Raw genomic sequence first — 22736 nt, forward strand, 5'->3', positions numbered from 1 at the left:
AACTGTCAAATGCTAATGGACTGATTGTAATTGGAGTTTGGCGGGAAGAACAGAGCAGTTTGCCGGGAAGAACAGAGCTCATCCCCTGGAGAGACCCCCACCTTTGGATTCCTTAGATTGAATCAGCCTATGATGTGTAACCCCCTGGACCCTCCTGATGCCTGGACCAATAGAAGCAAGCTATACCACCTGCATTGTTTCACTGTATCTCTGTTTGCATATAAGCAGTAGCTCTCATGTAGTGTTCAGTCTACTCTGATCACAGTATTCAAGGGTGAATTACTGTTCACCTGGACCCGTGGAAGCGCAGCGATTGCAGCGGTATGTATTTATCTTTTGGTATTGGCTGTACTGTACTGTATTATATTACAATCGTGTATTGAATTGTTAACTTTTTACATCTGCTAAAATAAATCACTTTGTGCGTTAGAAACACAATACAATCGCTTGGGCAATGCTTATTTGAAAACGATACAATTACTTTAATACTTGCATACAGTAAGTGCGTGTTCAGACCCAGATGTTTGCATAAGTAAGCATATTTTCACCCATATCTTTTGCAACTACTACAGGGCAGGTGTAAATCCCGAATGATAATTATGACCAAAACAGTATTACCTAAATATATGTTGTGTACACAGAATCACACATGCGTGTAGCTTGCTAGCAAAGCAAATATCCCCAATTGTTTAATATTTGCTAATTGCAAGGACATTATGTTGTGTTAGGCTTATGACATTGTGTATTCCTACTCTGCAGCCATGTACTTTGCAAATATATATATTTTTTTAACACAATACATATTTTAAAAATATTCTTTTTCCCCCTAGATTTTTTCAACTCTTAGAAAATTGACCATTTGTTCGGGACAATTCTAAAAGCCATGGAAGAATTTTCCATAGCAAGCATTTTTATTTTTATGTGGATTATGCACTGACTTAAGTGTAAATACGTAACAGTGGTGTATTTGCTCCCAAGTATGCTCTGTAGTAACCCTGTAGTATCTCTGTATGTATGCTGAGGCGAACGCATGCTAAGATATGTTTGGTTTTGAATACAGTCAGAAAAAAGTCACAGTTGTATAAGTTGTTTTTTTAAACAGAGCTTATGCTCATTTTGCATCCAACTCTGAATGAGGCCCACAGTCTTCAATCACCATGCTTCTACTAATTATCTTGTTGAGTTTATGTACAGCATTCTGTATGTTTTTGCTGTAGACTTCTGGAATTTGTTTCTTTGTATTTGCATGCCACTTGGTATGCCTTTCAGTTTGAACATGTACTTATGCCTTGCTTCAAATATTTTAATATGTGGGAGCCCAATCTTCTTTCTGTACCACTGTACTTTTCTTCAACATATCAAGTCCTTATCAACCAAACAGGATATCTTGGACTTGGAACATAAAATGCAAGAGACAGTTTTCACTGCAGTCTGAAGTATCCATGCTGACATCTTGCACCTGTCCGGCAGGCTCAAATCCTTGGAAGAGGACAGAGAATCTTCTAATGACTATGTTGCTAAATTGCAGGAGCAGTCTCTTACCAGGCTTCTGAACTCAGGGACTTTAAGGTGAGAGTGTTTGATCTTGATAACCATGGATGCTACAACAGCCTATGGATCCAGGGCATCCCAGAGGATATCACCCCTCAGGGTATTGAAGATGTCCTTACGAAGATCTTCAATAAGGTTTTGGGGCATGATCCATTTACCCAATTTATTTTTGATCGAGCCCACAGGGCTCTGCGCCCTAAAGCCCTTGTCACAGAGAGAGACCCAGAGACATTATATGCAGGCTGCACAACCATTCCCAGCAGAAAGAGATACTGAAAAAAATCAGGGCTATAGAAGGTTTGACTTTCAAAGGCCACAAAGTCCAGGGGGTAAATGTACCAAGCTGAGAGTTTTCTGGTGGGTTTGAAAAGTGGTGATGTTGCCTATAGCAACCAATCAGATTCTAGCTATTATTTTGTAAAATGTACTAAATAAATGATAGCTAGAATCTGATTGGTTTCTCAAACCTGCAGGAAAAATATCAGCTTGATACATTGACCCCCAGGTGTTCCAGGATCTCTCCTGGCATACGTTACAGCAGAGGCACTCACTTAGACCTTTGACCAAAAAACTTTACAAATGCAATGTAAATTTTTGCTGGGGATTCCCTTTTATCCTGCACGCTACACATAAAGAAGGCATGCATCACTAAGAGATCCCTCGGCTCTTGATACCTTCTGCTCAACGCTGGAACTATCCCAGGAGTCTTTGCAAGAATGGCAAGAAGGCTCCACCAGACTCCGGCTGCTGCGTTTTCCACAGCGGGAGCATTGGCAACAAATCCACTGGCTGAGCCCCAGGGACACTCCGACTTGCAACCAAAAAGACACCCCTTGAATGTGGCACCAGTGTCGCCAGTCTGCTCTCTTTTGGTCACTTTAGCAGATTGTACATGTTCCAGTTTCATAAGAACTTACATGGCGTATGCAATCTACTCAGCCGCATATATCCTTGTATTGTTTACAATGAAGACTCACGCTAGCACTGATGCTGTTAATATATTTGTTTATTGTTTTTTTGATGTTTTCTCTCCATAACTTTGTCACTGCTGCTTAGGGTAGTGTCCGCTGATACTTAATGTTTAATAGTGCTTTATGAATACTGTTTAGGTTGTTTCACTCCAGTCGTATCCTTGGTAGCTTATAGTTTGTTCAGTTTCAATTCATATAGCACGGTTAGCACTTCTGCCTTACAGCACTTGGGTCAGGAGTTCAATTCCCGACTATGGCCTTATCTGTGAGGAGTTTGTATGTTCTCCCCGTGTTTGCATGGGTTTCCACCGGGTGCTCCGGTTTCCTCTCACAATCCAAAAACATACTGGTATGTTGGTAATTGGTTGCTAACAAATTGACCCTAGTCTGTGTGTGTGTGTTAGGGAATTTAGACTGTAAGCCCCAATGGGGCAGGGAATGATGTGAGTGAGCTCTCTGTACAGCGCTGCGGAATCAGTGGCGCTATATAAATAAATGGTGATGATTATATAGTATGTTCATTATCTTTGCATGTGGGCGGAGGCGGTAGCCACCTTGCCCTCGTTCATTAGACCAATAGATTTTTCATACCTGCCAACATGTATACGGTTGATCCCTTCATTGTCTCCAGGTGCGGTACATTGCAGTACATTGTTTGTGTTTATTTCCATGTCTTATTTCTCTCATACTTGCTTCTTTCACCTTTTTGACATTCTGGGCTCCCACCTGATGTTTCCAACCCTGTCTCTCCACCTCCCATCTCTACCGTGTTCTCACCCCAACTCCTCCTGACTCACACTCTTCTCCTCCTTTGATCCCCCTTAAATGGTACTTCCCTTCAGTAACACTGTAGATACCCCCACTGACTCAGACCACTCCCTTCAAATTTGCTCCATTAATGCTAATGGCCTTAATGTCCCTGAAAAGGCACCCCATTTTTTTCACTCTAACCAGTCAGATGTGGTTTTTTATCCAGGAGACCATTTTTCAAACCAGAATCAACACCCCTCCTCCATAACAAGCATTACCCTCATGCTTTTTACAATAATTGTCTCTCAGAGAAAACAAAAGGGGTTGTGGTGCTCCTCTCCAAATCCTTGCAACTTTCTAATGTACCCTACTACTCCTTCAGTGAGCTGGGGGCTGCTGTTGAAGTGTAAGATTTTCCATCACCAATTTACGTTTGTCAATATTTATGTCCCCAACTAAAACCAGGCGACCTTACTTGCAAAAACCCTAGACTTCCTAGAGCAGGGGTCAGCAACCTGCGGCTCCGGCAGCCATCTGTTGCATCTTGTCCGTGTGTCAGTGGCAAAGGGGTGACAGTGCTCTGTCACCCCCTTTGCGATGTAGAAATTTAAAAAAGTAATGAGAGCCAGCGAAAGAGAGAGCGCTCCTCCCCCGCCGCAGTTCCCTGCTGGCTGAATGACGCTGACGTGACCCTAAGGTCACGTCAGCGTCATTCAGTTGCCAGAGAGCGCGCCAAGGAGGAGCTGGTATGTTAGACAGGTGTATTACTAAAGATATATATATATATATATATATATATATATATATATATATGTATATAACACACTGCCAGTAATACATCTTCAAGAGAGGCTGTTACAGATAAAAGGCAAGTGCCTTCTTTTACAATCTACAAACTGATTTGTTTGTTCAAATTTGATTTTATACCGCCGGTTACAGCTGTATTTGAACTTTGAGCAATGTTATTGTCATTTTAGATGTCCAAAGGGTTTTGTGGCTCCCGAGTTTTTTTTTCACTGGAAAACGGGTCCAAATGGCTCTTTGAGTTTTTAAGGTTGACTACCCCTGCCCTAGAGCCTCGCCCAGAGGGAGTGGTGGTGTTTGGGGGTGATCTGAACTGGACCCTGGATCCAGCCTTGGACACCTCGGGTGGGACTCTGAGATACCCAATCCAGGCAATGTATATTGGTCTAACGTAAGGTAAGGCACATTTTTCATGACTTCCAGCTGGTCAAATCCTGACACCTTACGCATTCTTTGGACCGTGACTATACATTTCATTCAAACTCTCACACTGCATATTCCAGACTAGACTATTTAATGGTGAGCCATAGACATCTACATGTGGTTAGACAGATGGACATTGGCCAAATAAAATGGTCTGATCACGCCCCATATATTTCTTAATGTGCACGTCCCTCTTAACATTCCTAAGCATTGGACATGGAGTTAATAAGTCCCTCCTTTATGACGCCTACTGCAAGGACCAAATTGGCACTGCATATATGAGTACGCTGCGCACAATGACTCAGCTGACATGTCAAAGGTGACCATTTGGGAGGCCCACAAATGTGTCCTATAAGGCAAGCTAATTCAACTAGGGTCATTCATTAGACCACATAAATCCTCCCTGGCTAGGGATATGCTGCATGAGCTGACAGAAGCCAGAGTTGGCCTTAATAAATAGATTGGCGATAGAATGAAATTGGCCTTTGATCGTTGAAAACACAAGTACTTCCAATAGGTGAGAAAACCGGAGAAGCTGTGAGTTCTCTGTAAAGCGCTGCAGAATTAGTGCGCTATATAAATAAATAAATAAATAATGATGATGATGAGGATGATAGTGAGTATCTCCAGAGATGCAATTTTCCCAAGCTTTTGGAGTCTGCAAGGGAGATGCTGGATCAACCCTTTTCCATGAAGGAATTGCCTCCACACCAACTGGTGAAAGTCCAGGGCCTGATTTGTTCACAATTGGATATTACTAGAAGTTTGGCCAAGTGATGAATCCCATACTCCTAGTGGCCTTAAATGAGATCTCTGACGTGTCCGTCTTCTCCCGGCAGTCTCTCGAGGCACACATCAGGATTCTTCTTAAGGACGGTAAGGACCCCTCTCTGTGCTCCAGCTGTCTCTCAATCTCTCTGTTAACTATTGACCTTAAACTCCTTGCGAAAATGATGGTGAAACACCTGAAGACCCGCCTGCCAATAACAATTGGCAGCGATCAAGTGGGCTTTGGTCCAGGCTAAAGGCTTGAGATAACACCACCAAGATTATATTATTTGCTAGAAGGCAGGCATACCCCTGCCTTGTTGTTGTAAAAACAGGTGCAGAAAAAGCTTTTGACAGGGTGGATTGGCGATTTCTTGACGGGGTCCTAGAGGACATAGGTTTGGGTCTGGTCTGTCTCCAGAGAATACTCTCTCTTTATAAGAACCCCACGACCCACATGAAAATTAATGGCTCTATTTTTCACACTCTCTTCCGCTATAATGGCATGCGTCAGGGATGCCTGCTTTCCCCCTCATATTTGTTCTCTGCGTGGAGGCCCTAGCGCAGTTATTTTTGGGAATAACTCCAATGTATCTTGGGTGCAGGTAGGGTGAAGGAGTACAAATTAGCCCTCTTTGAAGCTGACCTGTTGGCAACGGTAACCAGCTCTATGGTTTCATTGCCTAATTTAATACTGGAGTTTGAGAAGTTTGGGGCACTATCTAACTTTAAAGTTAACTATACTAAATCCATGGCCCTAAACCTTGCCATCTCATCACGTGTTTTAGAGGGTCTCCACTATTCCCTTCACTTGGCAGCCCTCCCAAATTAAGGACCTAGTAATATTACTATCAAAGAACCTTTACACTTTGGGTGCTGGTGTTCTGGTGACTTCTCCTGGCTTGGGAGGATGAATATAATTAAAATGAATATACTACCGAAGCTTCTATATCTTCTCCAAACACTCCCGATCCACATCCCTCCCAGGTACTTCCTAGACCTTCAAAAGATGGCTCGCGAGTTTGTGTGGGTGGGTAGACCTCCTAGGTTTCGCCATGGCATTTTGTATAGCTGGAAGACACAGGTGGGCCTTCAGCTCTCTCTTTTTGCCAAATACTACCAAGCTATACTTCTGAATAGATTCATGCAGTGGACTTGGGTGGCATTCTGTCAGGCTCTACTAGCCTTTCTGTGGTGGAGACACGGTACAGGGTTCTTTTGCTCTGATACAGGTGTCCCTCCCAATTAAGAAAGGTGCACCCAAGTGTCTCAGGGTCATGCTGGAGATGTGGTTAGGGGACAGGTTCCCCACTCCACATTTGGTGGTTGTGCCCTGTAATAGTGCTGTACTGGCATCGGGTGAGAAGGGTTGCAAAGGAAATTCTAGGGTGTCCTCTCCCTGAAGGCGCTGGTTTCTGGCTGTTTGGCCTCCCAGACATCTCACTTTCCCAATATAAAAAATCCTTTTTTTACAGGCTCATGGACGACATCGCCCTCTCTGTCCAAAAGACAGTGAAGAGTAATGAAACGCTGAGGTCCTGATGAGCTGGAAGCCCTGAAGCAGGATCAGAGGTGATGTACAAAGATCTGCCAGAGTAGTGGCAGCAACTAGACTGCTTAGATGATACAGGTATACACAGGAGAGCAATTGAGTGCAGGGTAATGAAGTGCTGAGGTCCTGATGAGCTGGAAGCTCTGGAACAGGATCAGAGGAGATACGCAATGATCTGCAGAGTAGCGGAAGCGTCTTAACTGCAGAAGTGATGCAGTTATATACAGGAGTCCAATAAACAGCAGCCAGAGGAGAGGACATCCTAACAGGTAAGGAGACCTGAAGATCTGGCAACCATAGTAAGGTGGCAGGTGCTTTAAATAGACAGGCTGACAGGCACTCAGCAATCAAGTGAATGTAGGGAAGTCTGAAAAGACCAGGTGGTAAATGTATTAAGGTCCATTTTCTGCAAGTCACTGGAAATTGTCAACTTTGCAGGGGAAATTTAAAGTGGCCATTGGCTTGTAAAGCCAAACTTTGTGTATGCTCAGTTCATAGCAGCCAGAATGAGAGGTTAGCTGGTACGATGTGCGAAACCTCTGTACTCCCTCTTCTATCTTTCTCTTTTTCATGTATTGTTTGTCCTTACAGCTTACGTCATTTATTATTGGTTTATGGACTGAGATGTTTTCAATTGAATGTACTTTTGTATTTTGTTTCATCTGCTGTATGCACCCATCTATACCTTTAATAAAAACAAATGACACAAAATAACAGTCAGGTGAAAGATCTCAAATTATTAAAAAGGTAAGTATGCTGGATTTTTAAAATGCAAGGAAGATTCCCACCAGGTAATAATAACACTAGACCTAGTTTTCCTTAAGTAATCTTTTCATTTTGTTAGGAACCCCTCCAGCCGGCACACAACACAACCCAGAGTATACTCTGCCAGTCAGGTGTTCACTGGAGCCCCTGATGGTGGGGACAGACTGGGCTGCAGACTAACAGAGGGTCGTGAAGTGTGTACCGGCTGGGGAGAACCCAGGCAAGAAGAGTCAGGTCCACGCAGAGGTCAAAGGCAGGCAGCAGGTAACAGTAACAATGAACAAGCTGAGGTCAGAGGTCACAGGCAAAGTAGCAGAACGGGTAAACGAGCCAAGGATCAGGGTCACAGGAAACACAAGCGAAGTCCAATACAAAGCCAAGGGTCATACACGGGAAGTCAAAATGTAGATACAAGATACAGGAACTGAAACAAGCAGGTCAGCAGACTGGAGCACAGAAGCTATAACCGGCAATGAGGCAGCGGACCTCATTGCCTTAAATACAGACATAGACCAATCAGGGCTTGTACACACACCTGCAGAGTAATTATAGGTACAGAGCAGTACCAATCAGGGCTTGTCCCTGAACACACACAGTTGCAGGCTAACGCCTGATAATCAGCCCTAACGACTGACACTTAATGCGCATGCGCCCGGCTACCAGCACCGCCGGGACGCAGCGCTAATGAAGTAGCATCCGGCCGTTGCCCTGGTGACGGCCGGAAAGGAGGAGGAAATGACGTCCCGGTCGTCAAGGTGACGGCCGGGACGCTGGGGCGCATGGGAAGCGAGCCGCGGCGGCTGCGAGTACCGCCGCGGCTCGTGACAGTACCCCCCCCTTGAGGAGGGGTCAAGGAACCCCGACACCCAGGTTTTCTTGGAAATTTCTTGAAGAACTCCTTCAGCTGTTTAGGGGCATGAAGTTGTCTCCGAGGGATCCAAGAGCGTTCTTCTAACCCGCGATTCCTCCACTGCACTAAGAAGTGCACTTGCCCTTGCACCTTTTTAGAATCCAGGATTTTCTGAACCACGTATCTTCGTGGCTTGCTTGCATTTCTCCCAGACAAACTCAAAGACTGGACTTGATTTGGATAAAGTACTGGTTTTAATAGAGAACAATGATACGTGTTGGGGATTCTCAAGGAGCGTGGAATTTTTAGCCTGAATGCAACCGAATTGACCTAATTAATGATGAAAAACGGCCCGATGAACTTAGGGCCCAACTTCTTGCAAGGTTGCTTCAGCCTGATATTTTTCGTAGACAGCCAGACTTTCTGGCCAACCTTAAGAGAGCAGGTGATACGGTGCCGGTCCGAATTTTTTTTTGCAACAAGTGAGGCTTGTCTTAAAGATGAGTGCACTTTCTTCCAGATAACTCTGAGATCCCTGGCAGTGGAACGGATTTCCTGGATACCAACGGACTGGAGAGAATACAAAGAGTTCGATCTGGGGTGAAAACCATAATTGCAAAAAAACGGAGAGGTTTTTGTGGATGAGTGACAGGAGTTGTTACAGTCAAATTCCGCCCAGGGCAATAAGGAGGACCAGTTGTCATGGAACTCCGACGTGTAGCATTGCAAGAACTTCTCCAAGGACTGGTTAACCCTTTCAGTCTGCCCATTTGACTGAGGGTGGTACGCTGATGACAAACTAATCTTGATTCCCAGGAGGGTACAGAATGATCTCCAGAACTGCGCTATGAACTGAGAACCCCGATCAGAGACGATGTCCGTAGGGAGTCCATGGAGGCGGAAAATGTGTTGGATGAATAGGACGGCCAAATCTCGAGCAGTAGGAAGCCTGACTAGTGGAATGAAATGCGCCATCTTGCTGAACCGATCTACCATGACCCAAATGGTATTGTGTCCCGCAGAGGGTGGTAGATCAATTATAAAGTCCATGGAAAGATGTGTCCAAGGTTTAGCAGGGGCCGCTAACGGAACTAACTGCCCTACCGGGCGAGTCCTGGGAACTTTGTTCCTGGCACAAACTTCACAAGACAGGACGTGACTTTTAACGTCAGCAGATAGAGACGGCCACCATACGGTACGGGAAAGTATCTCTAGTGTTTTGTAGATGCCAGGATGTCCAGCAGTCCGACTGTTGTGTGCTTCAGCAAGAACTGTCTTCCTTAGATGAACTGGGACAAACAAACATCCTACCGGAGTGTTATCAGGGGCCAACCTCTGGAACCTTTGTAAGGTACAGCTCAGATCTTGAGTTAATCTGGCATGAACCATTGACACAGGAACAATAGGCTCTGGGTTAGTGACTGGAGCATGATGTGCCAGAAAACTTCTGGACAGGGCGTCCGCTTGAATATTTTTAGAGCCAGGACGATAAGTAATAATAAAGTTAAATCGGGTGAAGAACAGTGACCACCGAGCCTGACGGGGGTTTAGACGTTTAGCTGACTGAATATACTGCAGATTCTTATGATCCGTGATAACGGAGATCTGGTGTGCAGCGCCTTCCAACCAGTGTCGCCATTCCTCAAAGGCCCATTTAATTGCTAGCAATTCTCGATTTCCCACGTCATAGTTGGTCTCCGCTGAGGAGAATTGGCGGGAAAAAAAGGCACATGGATGAAAGCGGTGAGTCTGAGGATCTTTTTGTGACAAGATAGCTCCAGCACCGACGTCAGAAGCATCTACCTCGAGAATAAACGGTACCTTCGGGTCCGGGTGTTGGAGGACCTGAGCGGACACAAAAGCTTTCTTTAGGGTTTTGAATGCATTTATTGCTTGCTGTGACCAAACAGCCGGATCACCTCCTTTGCGAGTCAAGGAGACGATAGGAGCCACGATGTCAGCAAAACCGCTAATAAATCTCCTGTAATAATTGGCGAATCCTAGGAATCTCTGGACCGCCTTGAGGTTATTGGGTTGTACCCAATCCAGGATTGCCTGGACCTTGGTTGGGTCCATGGAGAAACCCTCTGAAGAGATTATATAGCCAAGAAAGGATACCTTCTTAACCTCAAACTCACATTTTTCGAGTTTAGCGTAAAGATGATGTTCCCGTAGTTTCTGTAGGACTTGTCTGACATGACTCCGATGTTCCGGCAATAAATTGGAATATATGAGAATGTCATCTAAGTAGACAACAACAAAGTATCCCAGGAACTCACTTAACACCTCATTAATCAAATCCTGGAACACAGCAGGAGCGTTACTAAGGCCAAACGGCATGACCAAGTATTCGTAGTGGCCCGAGAGCGTGTTGAACGCCGTCTTCCACTCATTACCTGCTCTAATGCGTATGAGGTTATAAGCACCACGAAGGTCAATTTTTGTGAAGACAGTTGCTCCTCTTAACTGATCAAAGAGTACAGAGATGAGAGGAAGAGGATAGGTGTTTTTAACCGTAATCATATTCAGTCCCCGATAATCGATACAGGGTCTGAGTCCACCGTCCTTCTTGGACACAAAGAAGCACCCAGCCCCTACTGGAGACTTGGATGGCCTGATGAAGCCTTTCTCCAGATTTTCATCAATGTACTCCTGCATGGATTTGGTCTCTGGACCGGAGAGAGAGTACAAACGTCCCTTGGGTAGTTTAGTACCTGGAATTAACTCGATGGCACAGTCGAACTCCCGGTGCGGTGGTAGAGTATCAGCAGCCTTTTTAGAGAAGACATCCCAGAAGTCATGATGCTGGGAGGGAAGCTGCTCCGGAATGGACCGAACCACACGTAGAGGTAATGTCAAACAGGACTGTGAACAATGAGAGCTCCACTGGACAATCTCTCCTTTTGCCCAATCTATGAAAGGGTTATGACGGGATAGCCAAGGGTGACCTAGAATCAAAGGCACTGACGGGCATTCGATGAGACGAAAGACTATAGATTTGAAGTGGAGAGCCCCAATCCGCAATTGGAGTAGCGGGGTCTCCCAGGTAACCTTACCGCCTGGCAATGGAGCACCATCTAAGCCACATACCGTGATGGCGGATTTGAGTTTAACCCGCGGAATTCCAGCAGAGCGGGCAAACTCGAAGTCCAAGAAGTTACCTGCAGCTCCACTATCAATGAAGGCCGCCAGACCCACAGAACAAGCACTAAACGTCAGCTGTTCAGGAACCAATACCGCATTATTCGGGAAAACAATTTGCAGGCCTAAGTGAACTTTCCCCTCGTTCCCTAGGCATGCTCGTTTTCCGACTTGTTTGGGCAAGTACGGTAGAAGTGGCCCCTTGTGCCACAATATAGACATAAGCCTTGTGACCGTCTCCTCTCTCTTTCCTCAGAGGAAAGACGATATGCTCCCAATTGCATTGGTTCCTCACCATCCTGGGAGATAGGAACGAAGGCGGATGGAGGTGATGACGTTTCTTTTTCAGTTTTTCCATCCTTATATCTCCTGTCAATTTTAATGGAGAGGTGCATCAGATCCTCCAGAGAGCTAGGAGACGGGTATTGCACCAGCGAATCTTTAATCTGTTCGGATAGGCCGACACGGAACTGACTACGTAAGGCAGGGTCGTTCCATCCACTGTCAGGTGACCATCTACGGAATTCAGCGCAGTATTCTTCTGCCGACCGTTGGCCTTGTTTCAAGGACCGTAGATGAGCTTCCGCGGAAGCCACTCGATCCGGGTCATCATACAGTAAACCCAATGCCTCAAAGAAGGAGTCTACGGACTGCATGGCAGGACTGGTCTGTGGCAAAGAAAACACCCAGGACTGGGGGTCACCCTGTAAAAGGGAAATAATAATCCCAACTCGTTGCTGCTCTGAACCGGAGGAGCGGGGTCTCATCCGAAAATAGAGCTTGCAGCTCTACCTGAAGTTCCGAAACAGGGTTCTATTACCGGAGAACCGATCCGGTAAATTCATTTTGGGCTCCCAGATGGGATCTGAAGGAGGTTGTGAAGCTTTTGTGGCTTCTTCTTGAACAGACATACGCTCAGCCAAACCCTGCATCATCTGATACAAAGACTCAACATGGCCTGCTAGGGTTTGTGCCGGAGACGGTGTGGATCCACTTGCATCCATTCTAATCTTGTCTCCGTGAGTGGGCCGGTTATAATGTTAGGAACCCCTCCAGCCGGCACAACACAACCCGGAGTCTACTCTGCCAGTCAGTTGTTCACTGGAGCCCCTGATGGTGGGGACAGACTGGGCTGCAGACTAACAGAGGGTCGTGAAGTGTGTACCGGCTGGGGAGAACCCAGGCAAGAAGAATCAGGTCCACGCAGAGGTCAAAGGCCGGCAGCAGGTAACAGTAACAATGAACAAGCTGAGGTCAGAGGTCACAGGCAAAGTAGCAGAACTGGTAAACGAGCCAAGGATCAGGGTCACAGGAAACACAAGCGAAGTCCAATACGAAGCCAAGGGTCATACACGGGAAGTCAAAACGTAGATACAGGATACAGGAACTGGAACAAGCAGGTCAGCAGACTGGAGCACAGATGCTATAACCGGCAATGAGGCAGCAGACCTCATTGCCTTAAATACAGACATAGACCAATCAGGACTTGTACACACACCTGCAGAGTAATTACAGGTACAGAGCAGTACCAATCAGGGCTTGTCCCTGAACACACACAGTTGCAGGCTAACGCCTGATAATCAGCCCTAACGACTGACACTTAATGCGCATGCGCCCGGCTACCAGCACCGCCGGGACGCAGCACTAATGAAGTAGCGTCCGGCCGTTGCCCTGGTGACGGCCGGACAGGAGGAGGAAATGACGTCCCGGTCGTCAAGCTGACGGCCGGGACGCTGGGGCGCATGGGAAGCGAGCCGCGGCGGCTGCGAGTACCGCCGCGGCTCGTGACACATTTATATATTTGTGGAATTAATCCAGTCAATGTTTGCATTGTGAATGGTATGATCTCCACAAGCCTGAAAGTACCCTGTAATATCTGGCACCAAGATGTTAGCAGCCGATCCTATAAGTTCTATTATTTGCGAGTTGGGGTTTTCATGGATGTGACTTGTTTTCCCAGCACTGCACAGATGCTAGGATTGATATCTGGGGAATTTGGAGGTCAAGTCAACACATTGAACTTTTTGTTATGTTCCTCAAACCATTCCTGAACAATCTTTGCAGTGTGGTCACTGAAAAAGATGGCCTATTCCATCAGGAAATACCATTGGTATGCCATGTACTTTGCCTGCAACAATGTTCAGGTAAGTGGTACGTGTCAAAATAACATCCATGTGAATGTCAGGACCCAAGTTTTCCCAGCGAAACATTGCCTAGTACATCACATCACACTGCCTCAGCCAGTTTGCCTTGTTACCATAGTGTATCCTGGTGCTGTCTCTTCATATGGTAAATGATGCACACATACCTGACTGCCCACATGATATAAAGTAAAACATGATTTATCAGACCTGGCCACCTTTTTCCATGGTTCAGTTTCGGTGCTCACATACTCATTGAAAGCGCTTTTGGCGATGGACAGGAGTCAACATGAGCACTCTGACTGCTCAGCAGCTACGCAGCCCCATATGCAGCAAGCTGCGATGCACTGTGTGTTTTGAAACCTTTCTATCATAGCCAGCATTACCTTTTTTCAGCAATTTGTGCTACAGTAGATCTTCTGTTGGACTGGACCAGATCTGATACCCTTCGCTCCCCATGCACATCAATTAGCCTTGGGCACCCATGACCCTGTTTTCGGTTCACCGATTGTCCTTCCTTTGACCATGTTTGGTAGTTACTAAACACTGCATACCAGGAACACCCCACAAGAACTGCCATTTTAGAGATGCTCACAAATTGACCCGTATCAAAGTTGCTCAGATCCTTAAGCTTGCCAGTTTTCCTTCTTCCAACACATCAACTTCAAAAACTGTTTGTTCTCTAATATACCCCACCCCTTGACAGGTGCTCTTGTAATGAGTTAATCAGTGTTGTTCACCTTATTTCTCAGTGGTTTTAATGTTGTGGCTTATCAGTGTGAGTGTATAAATATATATGTATATATATATATATATAAATATATATATATATATATATATATATATATATATATATATTTACTGTTAATATTTTAAAAATAATTGGCAGCTAAGATGTCATCCAAATCCCAACTACTCCATTAGGCATTCATTCCATTAGTATGTCTTCTGGAAGCCAATGTTACCAGTCTGTGAAGTGTTTGTCCAAATCTATACAGTGGAAGGTTCAGAACAAGCTCCCCGAGTCAATTAACACACAAACAAAACACGCACACATCTACATATATGCTTTATGCTTTTGCACAATTTGTTTACTTTTTTCTTTATACAATGTATGGACATATCAATAGTATGCTATTGCTATGAATATCATTTAAGACCATTTTACTTGTTTATAAACACATACACCAATGCAATATAAATAGATTGATTTGTGTATAGCTCTATTTAGATCCTATTTATTTATGTATATTCATTCCAATATGTGCTTCCCAAAGTTCATCCATATCCCTGCCAAGGTGCCTCTTCCTCCTTTGTTTTCTCCTTGCCAGTTTCCCTTCCAAAATATTAATTACTTTTATTTGAATGTTATGTTTTTACAATCTTATTTATATAATTGGCCTCGGGATTACTTGTGCATCATTTCCCGAATGTTTTGCATTGTCTACACTGATTAATTGCTCACCAGCTATACTTTTAAATTATAGACACTATCATTGCTTTATTTACCCTGTCCAGCTTGGGATTACCTCTGAGTCTGCTCCCGAGTGGACTCTATGTGAACCAATCATGTTTTTTTCTACCTGTATTTAAGTTTTGTTTTGCTGCTTCTGTTTGCTTCTAAGATGCCAGATGCCAAATTCCCAGAATAAACCTCTAGAATTTGACTAGTTGTGGCATTCACCTTTACCAACCGCTTTTCCCTTAGAGCTGGAAATGCCCAGTGGTACTCAGTTTTCCCTAAGTCTTTTGTACACAGTAGTGGAGGCTTATTCTTAGATGACCCCATGTAATTTAAGAATATTAATGTCACGACTTGCACTCTGCAGCTGCTGTCTGCAGTGACTTTATTGGACTCATTAGGTATTCTACTTGTAGTACCACTGCCCATCAAAGGGGCCACTGTGCTACTTGGATCATTTTCCTTGATTACTGAGAGTTATGTCACCTGCATGAGGCCTATATACACCTGCCTGCTTCATACGGTCTGGGCCAGATCATCAGGTCATTCCTAGGAACATTCCCTGTGCTCAGCTTCTGTCTGCTATCTGGACTCTTGCATGTTTTTCCATTTAATTCACTACTGCTGTTGTCTGCTATCTGGACTCCTGCAAATTACTTCATTGAATACTCTACTGCTGTTATCTGCTATCTGGACTCCTGCATATTTCTTCATTGAATACTCTACTGCTGTTATCTGCTATCTGGACTCCTGCATATTTCTTCATTGAATTCACTACTGCTGTTATCTGCTATCTGGACTCCTGCAAATTACTTCATTGTATTTTCTACTGCTGTTACCTGCTACTGGACTCCTGCATCTTCAACCATTATACCTGGTACTTGTAGTTCTACGCTGCCTGTTGAAATCTACTATTGCTGTTACCCGTGTCCTGGACTCCTGCATCTTCAACCATTATACCTGGTACTTGTAGTTCTACGCTGCCTGTTGAAATCTACTATTGCAGTTACCTATAGTTTCTCAACTGCACTTTGAACTGTCTTGTGAGTTACCTTGTCATCTGTGTTTGTTAATAAACTCATTATAACCACTTATCCCCTCTCCGTGGTCATACCTGGGAAATCCTGACAGTATGATCTGGCCATAATACCGAGCCTGCTGCTGCACGGCTTTCATCCCTTTTTGAAAAGGATTTCCAGGGGAGTGACCTACTCTGTATTCATTAAGACCATGGCTACTATTTCCTCCGAAAATTCCCTGCTTCAATTGCTCCAAGTGGACATTCTGCAACTTCGCACTCAAATAGTGCAAGTATCTTCTTTGTTGAATCAAGTGCTCAAGCAACTTCCAGTTTCCACCCCTGATACATGCTGCAGTAAAGAGTCTAACTGTGCTGCTAACATTTCATTATCAAATTTGTCTGCCTTTGACTCTCTGCAAGCAGCACCTTCCAATAGTCCTGTTACAAATTCCAGGTTTTCAGGTGCCCCATGCCCCCACCTGACCGAAGAGGAGCGATGGCACAGGAGGACCTACAAACTGTGTCTTTACTGTGCCAGTGATTTACATTTTTTACAAGATTGCCCGCTCCGTAGACTCCGACCATCTTCAACCTCTATCTCCAGCTCTGAGTTACAAGCTTCTGTCTCCATTCCAGACACGTTATCTGCTCCCATGAGAACCCGGGTTCCCCAGTTCAACCCAGAGGGGGCGCTGCCCTTACAGTCCTCTCCAGAGGGGGCGCTGCCCTTTCAGTCCTCTCCAGAGGGGGCGCTGCCCTTACAGTCTGCTCCAGAGGGGGCGCTGCCCTTTCAGTCCTCTCCAGAGGGGGCGCTGCCCTTTCAGTCCTCTCCAGAGGGGGCGCTGCCCTTACAGTCTGCTTCAGAGGGGGCGCTGCCCTTACAGTCTGCCTCAGAGGGGGCGCTGCCCTTAAAGACTTCTCCAGAGGGGGCGCTGCCCTTACAGTTTGCTCCAGAGGGGACGCTGCCCTTAAAGTCTGCTTCAGAGGGGGCGCTGCCCTTACAGTCCTCTCCAGAGGGGGCGCTGCCCTTACAGTCCTCTCCAGAGGGGGCACTGCCCTTACAGTCCTCTCCAGAGGGGGCGCTGCCCTTACAGTCTGCTTCAGAGGGGGCGCTGCCCTTACAGTCTGCTTCAGAGGGGGCGCTGTGCTTACAGTCTGCTTCAGAGGGGGCGCTGCCCTTACAGTCTGCTTCAGAGGGGGCTCTGCCCTTAAAGACTTCTCCAGAGGGGGCGCTGCCCTTACAGTTTGCTCCAGAGGGGGCGCTGCCCTTAAAGACTTCTCCAGAGGGGGCGCTGCCCTTACAGTCTGCTCCAGAGGGGGTGCTGCCCTTACAGTCTGCTCCAGAGGGGGCGCTGCCCTTAAAGACTTCTCCAGAGGGGGCGCTGCCCTTACAGTCCGCTCCAGAGGGGGTGCTGCCCTTACAGTCTGCTCCAGAGGGGGCGCTGCCCTTACAGTCCGCTCCAGAGGGGGCGCTGCCCTTACAGTCCGCTCCAGAGGGGGTCCTGTCCCTCCAGCCCGCTCCAGAGTTGCCTGTCCATGCGGTTCAGCCCGAGTTGCCTCTCCATGCGGTTCAGCCCGAGTTGCCTCTCCATGCGGTTCAGCCCGAGTTGCCTGTCCATGCGGTTCAGCCCGAGTTGCCTGTCCATGCGGTTCAGCCCGAGTTGCCTGTCCATGCGGATCAGCCCGAGTTGCCTGTCCATGCGGATTAGCCCGAGTTTCCTGTCCATGCGGTTCAGCCCGAGTTGCCACTCTATGCGGTTCAGCCCGAGTTGTCACTCTATGCGGTTCAGCCCGAGTTGTCACTCTATGCGGTTCAGCCCGAATTGCCACTCTATGCGGTTCAGCCCGAATTGCCACTCTATGCGGTTCAGCCCGAGTTACCACTTCGTGCTGTCTGCCCTGAGGCTTCTCACAGCGCTGTCTGCCCTGAGGCTTCTCACAGCGCTGTCTGCCCTGAGGCTTCTCACAGCGCTGTCTGCCCTGAGGCTTCTCACAGCGCTGTCTGCCCTGAGGCTTCTCACAGCGCTGCCCCCTCCAAGGTTTCTCACAGTGTTGTCTGCCCCGAGGCTTCTCTCAGTGCTGTCCCTGCCAAGCCTGCCGCCCAGTCCGGGCCTGCTGCCAAGTCTGAGCTACCACCTACCTTCAATGGGGATATTCAGCAATTTCATGCTCTCATTAAGTTTTGTATATCCTATTTTCCCTTTGTATTTGACCTCCTTGATACTCAACGAAAGCAGGTGTTTTACATGTTGGCCAACTTTACAGGGGAAGCTCTGGAATGGGTAGAGCCTTTAATTGAAACCCAAGATCCCATCCTGTCTGATTTACAACTTTTTACTGAGACCGTGATCAAAGAATTTACACCAGCACTTGCCAATCCCACTCCCAGTGCTTCATCTATGCCACATGTTCTATCTCCGGCTACTCCAAACTTGAGATTATCGTTTTCTTCGCTCCATTTTCAGCAACCTTCTAAAAACCACAAAAAGAAAGTAAAGAAGAAGAAGAAGAAGAAAGATTATCCTGGATCTCAACCCCCCTGTGGTGTGGTTTCTATACCCTTCCCGTCCTTGCATGAAGCCTTTTCAACTACATGCCCAATTCTGGATTATGACTCTGACCTTTCCGACCATTCCTAGTATTTGGGAGTCTGGAATCCGCCCTTCAAGGAGGGGGTACTGTCACGACTTGCACTCTGCAGCTGCTGTCTGCAGTGACTTTATTGGACTCATTAGGTATTCTACTTGTAGTACCACTGCCCATCAAAGGGGCCACTGTGTTACTTGGATCATTTTCCTTGATTACTGAGAGTTGTGTCACCTGTATGAGGCTTATATACACCTGCCTGCTTCATACGGTCTGGGCCAGATCATCAGGTCATTCCTAGGAGCATTCTTTGTGCTCAGCTTCTGTCTGCTATCTGGACTCCTGCATGTTTTTTCATTGAATTCACTACTGCTGTTGTCTGCTATCTGGACTCCTGCAAATTACTTCATTGAATACTCTACTGCTGTTATCTGCTATCTGGACTCCTGCAAATTACTTCATTGTATTTTCTACTGCTGTTACCTGTGTCCTGGACTCCTGCATCTTCAATCATTATACCTGGTACTTGTAGTTCTACGCTGCCTGTTGAAATCTACTATTGCAGTTACCTATAGTTTCTCAACTGCACTTTGAACTGTCTCGTGAGTTACCTTGTCATCTGTGTTTGTTAATAAACTCATTATAACCACTTATCCCCTCTCCGTGGTCATACCTGGGAAATCCTGACAATTAAATTACTCAGTCAGTGTTTTAGAGGCCCTAGATGACCTCCTAGTGATAGCACGAGCCCTGCGGGGGCTCTAAATTAGCTCTTATTCCACTCAGTCTTTTTGTTTTCTTGAAAGAGGAGAGATGTATAGCTGTCCTGGTGACAGGTATACTTACTGTAGAAATAAATATGCTAAAAAATTAAGAATCACCTATGGCCAGACCTAGTAACTTGCTGAATTTCACCCAGTGACCAGATAGCATGCCTTCTCCCTCTGTGCCACTAGGTCCAGGGGCAGGCTGGGCTCGGGGGCAGGGGGGCATCTGCCCCACGGGCTGGACCCATAGTGGGCTACCTTTCGCTGGGTCACTGGGCCATCTGCATTTTTTCCTTTTGAAATGTTCCTAATAGGCTGCTGAGTCGAGTCTTGCCCCTCGGGTTAAAATTTGTCAGCCGTCCCCTGGCAAGGCCATTGCAGCTTTCTTTTGCTGATTGAAAGGGAAGAAACCACAACGTGAGGGAGACAGCTTTGGGGACTCCGATATGCTGATGGAGATTACTGAAAGGTGATTTGGTAACAAGTTCTCCAACAATAACTGCTGAAATTAGAGCTTGCAGATCTACTCAACAAAAAAAGAGGAATGGGTATGGCCATTGTATTCATCATTAAGATGTAGGAACAGAAATTCTCAATTGACACAATAAATATAAGAGTGAATAAACATTGTGGGAGCAAAATATATATTTATTACATTTATGCTGAAATCCATTTGTGAAAATCAATCCATGTGTGACATTGAAAATACTATATATATCTAGCCTTCTGCCAATATCTGTAAAAACAAAAAAGAAAACCTGGAATAATATATACGATTTACTGTGGTATATGTCTATGCACTTGGTATTGTATACTTTCCAAGTGTACCTCTTATAGGCATAGTTTCTTATTCAATACCAAATTATGTGTTCTCCTCTTATTTTGTAGGCTAGATGTGTAGTCATGAATACAATTCATAAAGTATTTGGAAACGTTCATCAAACTTTTAAAAAGTATATATTAAGAATATATTATTTTTATCATATAATGTTTACAAACAGACAGGTTTTTAAGGTGACTAGTTTGAAAGCTATATATGAGGCTCACATTAATTAACCTGTCCAGTCCAACAGTTCATCATAGAGCTTTATAATAAAATAAATCATGGGGATTCCAAGGGGTGGGACAAACTTTAAATTCCCTTAAATTGTAGCAGGTTGTATGTATGGACAATGAGACTGTATATTCAATTCTGTGTTTTTAAATGTTTTCAAAATGTGACAAACTTCTGAAACTTTCCACTAGTAAGGTAATATTGGGGGTATAGTATCATATGTCTGCTTAGTGTTAGCTGCATATTCTGTGAATAGATACATATCAGAAGACAATTTGATTCAGCACAGGAGAAATTCAGTTCCTTAAGAATTCTGGGGGCTAGTATAAAAGTATTAGCTGTTTTTGTAAATTTATTCTAGAAAGGTTTTATTTATACTACAGAAGAATTTGCCAACCAAATGGTCATCTATTAAACTTTGGATAACTGAGTAGCTTCCTGCAGCTTAATCCACCCAAACATCCTAAAAATATGTGCAAAAAAATAATCTTAGGGTCACCACACTCTGAAAGTTTCCTTGTATGCTTATTACTAGATATGAGCAAAATTGGGGTGACATATCATGCAAATGGAAGTTTGCGCCAGAATAGGCCATTTTGCAGCTTTATAAACTTCAAGTTATATTTTTGCTACACCATGCAACACTGTATTTTTAAAATTTGTATTTTGCTGAATTTATAGTCTATGAATGTAATTGGGTCGACTAACATTTAAATTTGCTGTGTGGTGAGGTTGGGGTAGGACTGGGAACACTTAACTTCAAAATCCACAAAATATGCTACATTTTATGGCAACATGCAGAATAAGGTGAATATTTTGCAGAACAGTTTAGACAATTTTGTTTATTGCTACATATTACCATACTTTAACATGAACATTTATAGAAAAGTAAAGGAAAACTAATATCTCTGTATAAATGTTCAGTTCCTTCACCTATCTTTTACATTGCTGACTTGTGCATTGTCACTACATTTACATATAAACTAAGAAGAGTTTTAAAAAAAATGATGTCATTAGCACATTGTTATCTTTTGTGAATCTGTTCTAAATAAATCCGATAACTGCATGTTGTTAGGATTGCGTAATACAAGGTATAGTGTAATTCCCCGGACAACCAGAAAATATGATGCAATCACAAGCTGGAAGTGAGTCAGGTTCCCCAAGGAACAAAATCAGTGACTAAACCTCTCCATAAAGGACAATTTACTGCATGCCATGTGCAAGCAACTCTTGTGTGCAGTTAGATGCAAACATGCTAGAGCTGGATGCTTTCCACTTTGTAAACAGTGCTGTGTACAGTTGCAAGCTAATGACATTTTGCTTGGAGGATTAAGAAATAGCTATCTGGAGATAAAACCAGCTTCTCTCTAAATACTGATTAATAATCATTTTGTCTTTCCCTAAGGAAAACAAAGTTGCTAATTAAAAACTGCTTTCTTCTGTTTGCATGTTCTAATTTTTTCAGGTCAGTAAATCTATCAGCTTGTTGTTGTAGTTAAAGTACCATGATGAATGCACTGAGGCAGTAAGGATTTAAAGTGGAACTAAACACAATAAAAATCAAATACAACAGACAACTCTTGATTTATTTGCTAGCTGTGGCATACCTGTAAGGTGCGCAGCAATCAAGCCCAACTTTATCAATGACCCTTTTTTAGCTTTTTTTTAGTTTTTATCATAACTGCCAACTTTTATCATCTCTCAAGCACCAAATGTACAGGCTTGGCAATGTGATTCTTGTAATCGTGGCCCTGACCCCTGCTGGTCAATGCCACAATTTGTTACATTGTAAAGCAGGGGGTGGAGCAATGATGACAAAATTTGCTGCAAGTTGCATCATCAAGCTATGCTTTCACCCACTTCACTAGGTGTTTTGCTAGTATTTCACCTGGTCACTTGGTGTACTGAACTGACATTGAACTACATATACCAGAGTTTTCAAAGATATAGCACTAGCTCCTCTCCTCAATCAGACAATTAACGACATAGCCACTTAACGTAGATGCTTCACCACACCTTTTTCTTTATGGACTTCCTACATTCCCGTCTGCTTCCGGCCCAAGCAGACTCCTATTGTGACTTTTAATATAATACTCATTATCAGACTTAGTAGGTCACAAGTTCACTTGT

Source organism: Mixophyes fleayi, chromosome 7 (genome assembly GCF_038048845.1).
Source record: "Mixophyes fleayi isolate aMixFle1 chromosome 7, aMixFle1.hap1, whole genome shotgun sequence".
NCBI lineage: Eukaryota > Metazoa > Chordata > Amphibia > Anura > Limnodynastidae > Mixophyes > Mixophyes fleayi.